Genomic DNA, 14,123 nt, shown 5'->3' with positions numbered 1-14,123 from the left:
GTCTAGAACTTGACTTACTGCATATTTCTCAGGGTTCTCTTACAGCCCATATATACCATATAGAGAGCATACCTGGGCTGACCAGCTGTCTTGACTTGTATCTCTTTTCCTGTGACGATTAGTGAAGGCATTCAGGAGCAGCACATGGGAGCCTGGGAGAAGGAATTGAACAAAGGGTGGGGACACTGCAGGGTACAACTCCTTCCTAACAGCTGATTTCAGATTAATAAAAGACAGATATGCAATGAAGGTGAGAGTCTCAGGGGTATAGCCACCTAACTCCATGCTGAGTTTAATTCAACCCAACCTGAACACTTGGTTACCAGATTGCTTTTATATACCAGAAGAACTCATGCTTGAAGCTCTCCACTGTTTACAGGCATATCATCCTGACCCCCGACTCAATTGTCCATGGTTGCAGGCAGTGCAGCCAGAAGGAATACATTCACTTTTTCAAATGGTCCTGACTGAACACACAAGAAGTTAACTGAGCTTCAGAACATTAACTGTATACACTCCAAACCAGACTGGCCACGGAGCTTTGCAACCCTGCACAGTAGTGGTTGAAGCTGTGACCCCAAATCAAGGCCTCTCCTTGGACCACTCTCAAAGGTCACAGTGCACAGGAGGGTCTAAAGGTCACAAGGTAAGCCATATCGGGGCCCTTGTTTTGCCAAAGTGGGAGTGGGACAGCTTGACCTCTCAAGGTTGTGTTAGAGAAATTTAGACTCAGAGGAGCCATTCAGGAGCAGCAGGTGCACCCTGGGAGAAGGAGCTGAGCAAAGGATCAATGTGCCACAGAATGTTATTCCTGCCTACTAGGTGAGTTTCAGATTAACATAAGACAGACAATTTTTGTTTGCTTATTTTTTCCATTAAATAGGCAAAGATTAAAATATACAGAGTAAAGTCTTTAAGTATATTGAAAAAGTAAGTCTCTACTCTGTGACTTGATATATAGGTGATATGATTTATTTGAGAGACAATTTGGTGATTACTTTTAAGCTTAAAATGGACTTGGAGAGGCTGAGGGAGGAGGAGAAGGAAGAGGATGAGGAGGAAGAGGAAGAGGAGAAGGAAGTGGATACAGCTGAGGCTACATATTGAGACTCTCTCAATATAACACCCACAACCCTGAAGAACCTCTTTGAGTCCATAACTGACCTTCCAGGATTCTACCTATAATTTTTGCAACGATTCCTTTGCAACAGGCTTGCAGAGATTATCTGGGCAGTATTATCTGTATATAAAATGACAAAACCCAGTCTTTGCAAGTAGAGACAGTACCAGATTAATTATTGTTATGATTTATGATATGATAAGCATTTCACGTGTGAGATTTTGTCTTGTGAATTCTATAAAATTTTTGGCTACAAAATCAAGAGTAGTTTTGAATTCTAATATCCTGGAAAATAATTTTGTTGTCACAGATGCAATGTTTGAACAATCAGATTTCAAAAGTTATCTTGAAGATTACTGATTGAGTGCTGGGTATGTAGCTCAGGGACAGGCACAGCTTTCCTACACAAGGGAGCATGGGGTGAGCACCTGGCTCAGATCTGTAGTGCCACATAGGAAAAATATTGAGATGAATGTGAAGAAAGAGAAAATTTAATCCTTATGTTGACTCTGTGCTTAAGTAGTTGATTACCTCATACTAAAGTTAATAGTTCAACACTAATAAATGAAAATATGTTATTTTCCATGTCAGCAGTTAGCCAGACAGGAAGGACTCATCCAGAGGGGAAGGGGAGCCAAACATGTCTGGCCAGGCTTTTTGATTCCTAACCTTCTAATTTTAGGATGTGAGGGAAACCAATCACCTGGAGGAACTGTGGCTTCAGAGTATGCTAGGAATGTTAAGCAGCAAAACGTGTGTGTGTGTGTGTGTGTGTGTGTGTGTGTGTGTGTCTGTGTCTGTGTCTGTGTGTGTCTGTGTGTGATGTCCTCAACTGTGCCTGTGTGAATGCAGGTCAGAGGCTGTTTTCCAATCACTTTTCTGTCTTCTTGAGATAGAGTTTTCCTTGTACCTGGAGCCCATTAGTTGGCTGGACTAGCTGGCCATCAAGCCCCTGGCATCTGTCTGTCTTTATATTAGTAGTGGGGAGCTCTGAACTCAGCTCCTTAGGATTGTATAGAGAACACTTTTTCCACTGAGCTTTCCCACGGCCCCTAGGAATTCTATTTTCAGATACTCATCGGTGACTGTAACCAACCATGTATTTGACATTGAAAACAGAAGAAGTGAGCAAGCAAACCATTATTTTCCAACTAGTGTGTAGATGATCACCAAGACCTGCCAACGCGGTCAATTCCCACACCACACACAGCAACATCTCTAGATTTTAGCTTTCCTCAAAAGTATCTGTCTCTGAATGTGCTGAAAGTTTCTGGTCTGTTGTTTTAGACCGTAAGTACGAGGATGTGCCTTTGTCCACAGCTGTCCTTGCACAGTGTCTCACACTTGGATCAGAGATGAAATCATGTGCAGACTGGACGTCCGGCATGCTACACGGTGCTCTCCTCCGGTTTGCAAGCTTAGTGAATCCAAACACAGGGGCCCAGTTATCTGAATGAGACAAACAAGGAACTGCTATTCAGAGTAAGTATGAGTATGTGTCCTTTGTTGAGCTGAGATTCAGTTTTACCTGGGAACTGCATCAGGAAAATCAACCAACAAGAGATTCCTAGGAAATGTGCTAAGATACTGTGTATTCTGTCCCCCAAATATCCAGCCTTAATTCTGGAAGTGTTTGTATTCATCTGTAAGACTCAACTGGCTTGATATTAGTCTGTCTAGTGCTTGACCAGATTATTTACATCTTGGTTGAAAGTCACAGGTGAGGCCCGTGAAAGGGCAGGTCGCACATGGTACTGTGGTTGTGTGTGTTCTTTACCTCTCCGTGGGCTCTATCTTCCTTTGTTTTCCTTCCTCCTTGGGCTTCTCCTTTATTATTGTTATCTCTTTTGGTTCTGTATCATTTTTAGCACTCTTTAAAAGATTGGGGGGGAGGAGGTGTGTAAGAAAAATAAATAGGCAAAGCCTGCAGTCTTACAAAAATAGCCTAGTAATGCGATATGGAAGCCGTTGTTTTGAATTCCATCTACAATGGTTTGCAGCTCCGGGTCTGCGTCTTGCTGTGTGAAGGAGCACAGCGTAGTCTGACGGTGTTCCCAGAGACAGAGCCCCACCAAAGTTTGGGAAGCAAGGGCGAGTATGTTTTCATTCCTCACCCTCTCAGAGGAAAGCGTGTTTTAGTTCTGCAGCTGATACTTCCTAATGCTTCCCTTCCTACAAGCTCTGTCATCACCTCTAAAATCATTCTCATTCTGTTTAGATAATATCAATATTAATATGACATCTATATTCAAATCAATAGCTCATCTCCTGGTTTTTTTTCCCCCTACTCTTTTAAGCTTTATCGGTTTTCAGATAAGCAAATTTGTTCTTCCTTGTTCAATGGGGGAAACACGATCACAGTCCATGTGGGATCTTTTATGTGCAGTGCAGCCCTGGAAATGAAGTTAATTGTGCAGAAAGTTAGCCGGTTCAGTCGGTGCAAAGGTTGAAGGCAGAATGATGTTTGAAGCATCTTAAGGCTCCCAGCTGTTAAATCATCTCTAGTGTCAGGGTTTATGCTGTAGCGGCGATATCCCTCTCTTCCTTCCTTGTATCCAGTGTTCTTGTGTTTAGTTTTTAAAATAATTGTCACTTTATGTATGCGATCAAACACAGTCTATTTCATTTCTCCTAAATTTACATAGAAAACAGAGAAAGTTGGAGAGACAGGAGCCCCATTAGTGGCTCTATCCATCGGTCCACAACTAGTAAAAAAAATAGCAATAAAAACTAAAATAAGAACAGCTTAGAAATCTAAAGTACCGTTTTCTGCTCACATATGGAATAAAGGGCTGAGGTGTATGGAATAAAGGTGTTTTCTTGTTAAAGCACAATTAAAAGGACCTGAGCTCAGATCCTCTGAGACTCATGAAAAAATATGGATGCATGCCTGGAATCCTGGCCCTAAAGAGGAAGAAACCATCAGGGTCCCTGGTGAGTGAGCTCTAGGCTCAATGTGAGCCTCTGTTTCCAAACATGGAAAGCTATAGAGAACACCAGGTCAAGTTCTGGCCTCAAAACACAAAAGCACGCGCGTGCACACACACACACACACACACACACACACTCAGACACACACAAGAGCACACATAGGAACACACATCACACACAGGAGCACACAACTGAAGATATACACGCGCAGAATAAGTAACCAAAATTGAGAGTGTGTTAGATATAATAATACAAGCCGATGTGCAGCATAAAACTTTTAATTCTTTGAATAACGACAAATGAGTAAAACCATTTAAAGTAGTGATGCCTGAACCTGACTATAATCACAGAAAGAAAAGCTCAGACAAGGAGACTTGCTGAGCTGTGCTCTCACACAGACACACCAGTGGCATGGACCCTTCGCCTTTGCAAATGCTGACCCACCTTTGATGTCCTTTGCTACTGAGCTCTAGGTTGGCCAGAGCTCATATTTCAATGTGAACATCACTGTCATGAGAATGTCTGCACATTGCACTTTCTGGTTTCATCAACAGGGGTCACTGTGGCACTATTACTAGTAACGGTCTACCCAGTCTGCCAAACATTGGGATCACACATTCAGTCAGTCAACAACCATCTATTGCAAGGCATGAAACAACACTACCAGGCAGTAAGGATAAGAGGGTATATGAAAGAGGTAGTCTGAACAGTACTGAAAAGAGGAGGAAGATAAAAAAGAAGAGAGGGTTAAACACACTGAAACAAAAAGTACAGGTGAGACCATTGGCAAAAGCATCAACAACCTTGACAGTCTCCGTACACTGCATACATACAACACAGGATGATTTCAAAGAATCACACAGAAGAACGAATCACCACAAATCTTATCTTTGAAAAATACACTAGCATGTTGTTATTAATCTTTATGAAGGGGGTTACCCTACAGCCATCAAGTTTCTCAACCATGTTTGGGGTTATGTTGAAAATGTCCATCTCAAACCAATGCCACTCAACGCTGTGGATAGCTGTTGACACTGTCTGGCTCTCCCACAAAGCCAGATCCACAGCCACAATCAGGATACCTTTTTCTCCAATGTCTTCAGTTTTGATCACTTGGATGCCAGCACTGAAAAGAGAGTTTTATGAATGGCTTTTGAAAGTATGTGTCAGGGAACTGGTAGCATCATTTGGTTGGAAACGAATTACATGGGCTGGATATAGAGCCCATTGATACTTCCCTTTAAGGAAGCAGAGTAATTTCCAGCTTCTACCCTTTAGAACACTGTCAGTGTTCTAAAACACTGGGTCTCGAGAACAAGAACCCAGTTTAATGTCAATAGAATTGAAGCTACTTTTTCAGTGGCTAACTTATTTCACCTGATTAACTAAGCAAATGGAACAAAAGGAAGTTTGATTAGCCTTGGGTTCCATTGAGATAAATGGCCTCCCTCTCAGAGGTTTGGTCCAGAACAGAAACTGTTTCTGCCTCCCCACCCTGGTTTACAATTGATAACAAGCACTGATTGTGGCCGGGAAGTCGCTATCCCAGCACAGTCTTGGTTCTCATTACAAAGGTAGGTAAATGACCTTGCTTTATGACTTCCTTCTCAAGGGAAATGGAGCCTCTTCACAAATGTCGGCCTGCGGAGAGGGCTTCGTGGGTAAAGTGCACACAAATGTGGACCTGTGCTCAGATCTGCAGCACCCACATAAATAACAGGGCACACATCGGAGACCCCAGTGCTTGGGAGTAGAGATGGAATATCTCCAGACACTGCTGATCAGCCAGTATAAGGGAACCAGTGAACTCCAGGCTCACAGGTTCAGTGAGAGATCCCATCTTGAAACATAAAGTGGAACAGGCAAATAAATAATAAATAAAATAAATAATAAGTAATAAAGAGCTCCAGGCCATTCTGGTCTACATAGTGGATGTCAGGTCAGCCAGAGCAATATAAGGAGACCCTGTCATTTAAAAAGAGGAAAGGAAGGAAGAAAGAAAGAAAGAAAGAAAGAAAGAAAGAAAGAAAGAAAGAAAGAAGGAAAGAAGGAAGGAAGGAAGGAAGGGAAGGAAGGAAGGAAGGAAGGAAGGAAGGAAGGAAGGAAGGAAGGAAGAAGGAAAGGAAGGAAGGAAGAAGGAAAGGAAGGAAGGAAGAAGGAAAGGAAGGAAGGAAGGAAGGAAGGGAGGGAGGGAGGGAGGAAGGAAGGAAGGAAGGAAGGAAGGAAGGAAGGAAGGAAGGGTGGGTAGAGAATGACTGATCACACATCCTGTATAGACACCTAGCCTCCATATATGTACACATACCTTCCTGCACATGTGCACACACAGGAACATAGGAACATGCAGTACACATACACTACACACACACACATACACACACATACACACACACAGATGCACACACGCATGCATGCACACACACACACACACGCCAACACACACATATGAAAATAAAAGGGTGTAAGCAAGGGCGAAAGGCTCCATCCTCATTAGTGAATTATGCAGATGGAAAAAAAACCCTTTTCTTTTCTTCTAATGAATGACTTTAAAGCTGGAATCTGCTAGTGTTGGTGAATATATAAACAGAACCTCTACTTCCAGCTGCCGTTTAGGACTACAGAAACTGGCAGGAACTGGTTGAAAAATCAATATAACAGTAGTTACAGTAGTTGTAAGGAACTCGAAACTTAAGCAAAAGCAACTGGTGGTGGGACGTCAGCATGAAGTGCTTTTCATATCTGAGTCTGCATAGTGAAAGAGAAAAATTGTATAAAATTATAGAACTAAGCCAAGTGTGATGTCTCCTGCCAATAAGCAGAACGTTTGCTGTGAGGTCAAGGCTAGACTGGGGTATAGAGTGAGTTCTAGGACAACCTAGACTACAAAAAACGCTATCTCAGAAAAACAAACAAAAAAATCAGAACTATTTGTAATTTCAGAGTAAATCTATTGTACTTTGTCAACTTGACACAAGCTATAGTCATCAGAGAAGAAGCAGCCTCCCTTGAGAAATGCCTCCATGAGATCCAGTAGTAAGGAATTCTCTCAATTAGTGATCAATGGGGAAGGACCCAGACCATGGTGGGTGGTGCCATCCCTAGGTTGATGGCACTGGATTCTCTAAGAAAGAACGGTGAACAAACCTGGGGAGCAAGCCAGTAAGCAGCATCCCTCCATGGTCTCTGCATCAGCTCCTGCCTCCAGGTTCTTGTCATGTTTGAGTTCCTGCCCTGACTTCCTTTGATGGTGAAGAGTGGTCTGGAAATGTAAGCCAAATAGACCCTGTCCTCCCCAACTTCCTTTTTGGTCATGGTATTTATTTCATCACAGAAATAGAAAACCCTAACTTAGATATCCATGAAACATTATAACATTCTCATTCAAAATTTGAAAGCAGGGGAAGGATATACAGTTATTTGCCCATCAACAACATTACTCAGAGTATAATTAAATCTGCTTGACAAATTATACACAGTGCGAATATACATGCACACATTATTATACCCTACATATTAAATCCATTATTTCAATGATTTGAAATTTATCTCTGCAGCGGCATAAAGAAATTAGAGTTCAGGAATAGAGACAAGATACTCAAGGCCTGGTAAAAAGGAAGAGGCTAGGAATGCACGCTGTGACATCACAGAGCTGATTTTACACTTATTCAAATTAGCCAGTGTCTCCTCAACAGCCACACAGACCCACCCTTCCAGGCATACACTTTTACTATCACTTTTAATATCAACCAATATCAACTGTGTTTATGGGCACAAAGCGTGGATCAGAAAAGAAATAAATGCCAGATTGATGTACGTGCTATGCTGAGAATTAGCACGGAAGGATAATGTCCCCAAGTGTTTGTTATTGGATTTAATGACGGCGACAGCTTTACGACATGGATGTGTTGTGCCAGGCCTCTGTAAAGTCACTTGGTGGAGAGACAGTTGTGACAGCATCTCAACTAACATCACCACGGAGAGAAGCTACAAGAAGGAAAAAGACCATCAGTGGAGAATATGGACGCTGCTCTGAGGAAGTGAATTAACCTCAGCCATTTATTTTCTGCACGGTTTCCCGCCAATCTCTGTCTTGGCTTACACTCAGGCTCTGGGATTTAGAATAAAATCCTATGTGGTGATGCATATTTGTAATCCCAGTCCTTAAGAGGGCAAAGCAAAAGGACTGAAGTGAGTTGGTGGTCAACCTAAGTCACATAATAAAACCCGATAAAAAAGGAAATAAAGAAAAAAGGAGAGAGTGCCAGAGGGAGGGGTTTTGGGAAGGGAGGAAAGAAAAGAGAAAGAAAAAAGAAACTAGACATAAACTTTCAGGCTGTGTGAACTGACTGCCAACTTTCTCTTACTAGAGACTAACTTGAATATTCCACCCCTTATGGAGTCTGACAATGTCTCCCAACTACAGCCCACCTCCAGCTCTCCTGCAGCCTCTACAACCTTTGTCTCCTGTGTGTGCCAAAAGCTCCCAGAATGCTCTGTTCCTGCCATCACACCCAATGCCTATAGATAAATATGTTTAGGTGTCCAGTTATTTGTGTTTTCTAGTAGAAATGTGCAATGCTAGTCAGCCCGAACTGAGGCAGTGGTAACAAAAATGGGTAACAAAAATTAAACACTGCTGGAAAAGATGGTCCTCGCTGCCATCCAACATAGGCTCCAATTCATATACTTAATTTTTCTTAATTTCCTCAGGGATCTGACAGACATGAAGTCCCCAAAATATTCTTCAACCCTACAGAAAATGAGAAGCCACTGTGACTACTAGACACCTGGGATGAGTACCAGGGGGTGGGGGTAGGGGTGGAGGTGAGGGAAGAGGTGGGTCAGCAGACTCCAGGTCACAGGGCAGCAGGAAGCACTGCTGTACATGGGTAAAAGTACCATGACTCGCAGCATAATATACTGAACACATCGAAAAACCAGAATTGGGGAGGTGCTTTTTTCTTCTTCGTTGGTTTTTTATTTTAATTAAATGGGGGGGGGAGTGTTTGTTTTGACAACAAACAAATGATAGCCTAGAGAAATAAATATTTTATCTTGATATGAACTCTACGTAATATACACATACATCAGAACCCCACACCCTCCATTCATACATATAATTTTAATCTTTATGCATTCATTAAAATAAGCTGCCAACGAATGTTCCTAAATGTTTAGATGATTTGCTTGCTAATCATAAGTTGCCTGTGTTTAGTCTGTAACTTGTTGGGTGTGATATTCCTTCTAGTTTCCTAAAGGTATCTCGATCCAGCTGTGGATGGACATGTTTGGTTTGGCTTCATGAGCAGTTAAGGTTAGAATGTCTTTGAAATCACTGTGCTGCTGATGCCTTTGGAATAGGAGGCTAATTCTTCATTTTCCTGAAGCACCACTTAGCTTTGCCAGGCTATATCTGTAGTCTTATCTCCAGGGGAATTTTACCTTCCCCAACATGTAGATTCTAACCTGTTTATTTTATCTCATACGAAGCTTTCCCTTTTCATCACTCAGTTTCTCTCTGAGATATGTTTTTTATAAAGTGAGATGAGCACATTCCTGTGACTTACAGATATATATGGTATAAATGGGTTAGTTTATAAACTATAAAACTTATGCCTATGGAATAGAAGCTATGAGGTGTGAGAACACATTTCCCACAAGACCAGCATCCCTTGCGGAATCGTAACATGACCAAGGTTTCAACTGAGCACCTAGAAAACAGGGTCCAATTACTTCCCTGGAAAGACGCAAGGCAGGCAAGAGATGGAGAAAGGGTAGAGGCATTCACCACAGGAGAGATCAAGAAAGAGAGGAAGCCTTCAAACTAGAACCTGTTGTATTAAAGGAAGATTGGCTGAAGTAAAACCTTCTGGTTTGCTTCACCAAGTGTAGCAGGCACTGTGTATGTTGCTCAAAATACAGATTCCAGGGCTTCAGCACAGTCCTGTTGGTTTATTTCGAGGAACCAAGAGGAAAAACCTCAAAGTGTAAAAATCATAACAAATCATCTTGCTGAGACTGATCCCAGTGAGTATTGAGCATCCTGAAGTGGCGTGATAAGGGGGTATGGCTTGTTTTATGTGTGGTTAGCCTGGATGTCTTAGACAGGTTCAGTTCTCAACGTGACCCAACCGAGCATCACCTGACAAGGGATGTGGATCCCAGTTGGGGGATCTTCCATGTTAGACTGACCTGTGGGCATTGATGGGGGGATATCTTGATTGTTGACTGATGGAGGAGAGCCCAGCTCACCATGGGATCTGTCTTCCTTGGATAAGTGGGCATGGGTTGTGTAAGAGTCTAGATACGCACAGTGCTGGGAGCCAGCCAGAGATGGAGCCACAAGCAGTGTTCCCCCATGGTTTCGGCTTCCGGTTCCTGCCTTGAGTTCCTGCCCTGACTTCCCTCAATAATGGATTGTGACTTGGAAGTGCAAGATGAAATAAAACCCTTTCTCTCCTGAATTACTTTTGACTGTGGTATTTGATAGAGCCACAGAAGGTAACTAGAACACAATGCTACTGAGAAAATATTTAGTGGGGTCTCTGCGACCAAAAGGCAGCTTTCAATCCTTTCTTCCTGTCCAGCTGATTCTATTGGAAGCCCTCCAAGGAAAAGGGGCAGCTTAAAGCTGTGTAGGAAAAAAATCACAACTGTACATTTTATATGTCTTTGAATGACACTCGCAGGTTGATTCTGGAGACTCATGTGGTGTCTGATGAGATGGGTTTCCTCTCCAGTTCTCACTCCAACTGCTTTGGCTCAAAAATCATCGTTCTCTTTCAGTTCAAGTTCAGCTACAGTTCTGGCCAGTCTTTGTTTCGGTTTATACCCATATACTAATCTGTATACATTTCCTATTTCTATTTAGGAAGGATCCCCTTTGAGATGGCAGAAGAGTCCCTCTCCTACCTACAAGCTGCTTCTACCACTTTGATGGCTGAAAAATATTTTCTCAAAATAAAAAAAAAAGTGTCCAAATTCTAGTGCCTGAAGAACTTCTAGAAACCCAAGTTCTTATTCTGAACATCCCTAAGAACATATTTTGACAGAGTAAAGGGCGAAAGGCTCTAGAGAGAGGTACACAGAGGAGTAAGGGCTAGATCATATCAGACAACATCAATTCTGCTGTTATTTCCCCAGAGTCTCCTCTGTTATTGGACTCCACACCCCAGTAGGAAGGAAAGAGCCATTTGAAGCTAATGACTGTGTACCCTAAGAATCAACAGACTAAAGCCAAAGAAACCCTGTGTTCAACCCCTGGCCTACTAGATGAAGTTCAGCTAGCTGACTTGTCCAAAGAGCCTTTTTCTGCTCGTGTGACACTTCTATGTGCTCTACAGAAAAGGACTCCAAGCAAGGCATTCTATTCTTTCTGCTCCACACCTCCTCCCGCTCTGAGCTAATTAAGGGTCACTTCGGGATTTCCAGAGTTTTCTTTGGTGGCTTCAGAGGAGAAAGATAGGAGGTGGCTTTGAACAAACAGGAACCTCACCCATAAAGCCAGTCTCAAATTTCAACCTCAGTTCTTGTGCCAGCTAAAGCACCACGAGGAACAGGAGCAGAGCACTGTGCCAGGGAATTTGCCCTTAGGGAAAGACAAAATCCCAAGAGCAAGGACTCATACACACACAAAAAGTTAATCTCAGAAACACTACTCATACTGGCTTTTAGAGACAAACATGCCCTGAGTCCTAATTCCATATCACAGACGATAACAAGACCAAACACTGGGCTCCAGATCCCTCAGCTAGAAGGGTGCATTGTGTGCTTAAGTTTATAGTTGGTGTGCTTCAAGTTATCGGCAGGTGACTTGTCTTTCAAAGGGTGTCTGATGTTCCCAAAGGCTGCTCTAGATTGCCCTGAGTCTGCTGCTACCAGCACACACCAAGCTACAGCCCTCTTTGTGGTCTTTAGACACTTGTAATCAGTTATTCTATCCAAATACCCATGTGACCATCACCAGGACTGAAGGCATAGTCTAGGAAGATTTGAAAGGGTCAAACAGAAAGTCACATAGACAGAAAACTTACCATGAGATTGTCACATTTTAAATACATGTCATTCACAGGGCTGGCTAGTATATGGGAAAGCTATGTTTTGAGATGTTTCCTGTGCCTTTAAAAAGTCAGGAACACTGGCCGAAGCTACATCATCCAATACCCTGTTCATTCTATAAAGTTTTCTAGCACAGTTCAGTTCTAGCATAATTTATCAGTCATTCTTAAGAGTCATTTTAATTGTTTGTCCTTAGATGATCCTCTATTTGTAATGAGGTTGTAGCTCAATAAATACTGTGTTCAATTGAAAACATCATGAAGTTGGAAGCAAAGTTAACATGTAAGCATCATAGCTCAGCCTTTCTATATTAAATATACCCAGAGCACTTGCTTGAGTTAGGCAAAGCCATCCAACACAAAGCCCACTTTTACAGCATTGAAATTATTACAGGATGTACTGGATACCTGTATTTATCGCACACCAGCAGCACAGTGCACTGTGCAGGGCTAGCAGCTGCCTAATCTCACCTCCTTCCATTGCTATGTTCCCAATATTTCTAGACGCAGAAAAGCTCCAAACTGTAAATCTAAAGTGGTCTCTTTCTACTTTATGTGAATGACTTTGCATTATCTGTCATAAAGTTGACAACTACTTAGTTAGCAAGCCTGGTAGCACATGGCTGTGTGTCCTAGATTTGGGAGGCAAAATCAGCAGGGCGGTGAACTTGAGACCAGCCTGGGCTACATAGCAAACCTGGCTTACAAAAGCAAAACAACAATTTACTTCATATGTGGACATACATTTGCTATTCGTGGAAAGAGGAATTTCTCTCAACAGTTCAAACTGATTTTTAGAGATTACTATATATGCCAAAATCTTGAATGTTTGATCTGTCAAACATCAGTCAATTAAACATTTCCTAAAGTTCCCATTGCTTCTACTAACCTACTAAAGCAGCTACTTAAACAAACCATGAGTCTGGAGCTGGAGAGATGGGTCAGCAATTTGGAGTACTTCATGATGTTCTAGGGGACTCCGGAGTCATGGCTTGGTCTGAGGCGGGGATGTTGATCCCTAGCAACTCCACCATAGCTCACAACCATCCGTAAGTCCAGTTCCAGGCGATCTGCTGCCCTCTTCTGGCTTCCATATGAACCATGTTGTGCACATGCATACATGGAGGCAGACTATAGAGTAAAACCAGTCTTTAAGAATCATGGGTCTATTTCATTTGCTTCAATGCTTACCTTGGATTGGGATTTTGGGGCAATCTCTTGTCTCTGCTGAGAATGTCAAGTCATTTGGATCTACAAAGGAGCAATCTCTTGGGTAGACTTCTTGTTTCAAAGATATGAATGCCACTCTGTGGTTCTCTCAAATATTTGCTTTAAAAATCATCCAGTTACTGAAAGGTATTTATTTATTAAGAAAATTGTGACAACGTCCCATATGTTTGGGCTTCCTTTTCAGTAAAGTTTTATTCAGAGAAATTTATCAGTGGTCTTTGACTCGCTAGTGATTAAGAATAATTGCATGGAAAGTATCTGCTCCAGAGATTTAATTTTCGTTGTATTTCCTTGCCTCTTATTTGGAGGGAAATAGTCTTAAAACGTATTTTCCTAATATTAAAGAACTTTGAGGTCTCCAGTGTAAGATGGCAGCTAAGCAGTATGCTTAAGGGAAGTCTGGGGAAGAGAAGAGTCACAGCAATAGAGCAGTGAGTGAAGCCGGAAGAAGGAAAGAGAAGTGGGCTAGAAATCTGGAAAGAGACAAGAGAGTGGCTAAAACACAAGGAGGTATAAAGCCAACTCAGAAAAAAGTACCAGTCTAGTCCAGGTTGTTCAAAGGGAAGGCAACCTTAACCGATAACCACCCAGACAGCCCTGATGACAACTACTGCTCAACCTAGCACCAGAAGAAATCCATAGCTGCTTTTAAAGTATACCAGTATCAGAGAATCAGAGAACAAATAAATCCATTTTTGTTATGTTCTGTGTCTCAGAATGCTAGAACCAGGTGCTATTGAGAGAGAGAGAGAGAGAGAGAGAGAGAGAGAGAGAGAGAGAGAGAG

Source organism: Grammomys surdaster, unplaced genomic scaffold (assembly GCF_004785775.1).
Source record: "Grammomys surdaster isolate TR1022 unplaced genomic scaffold, NIH_TR_1.0 255, whole genome shotgun sequence".
Taxonomy (NCBI): Eukaryota; Metazoa; Chordata; class Mammalia; order Rodentia; family Muridae; genus Grammomys; species Grammomys surdaster.
This window is presented reverse-complemented; position numbering follows the sequence as displayed.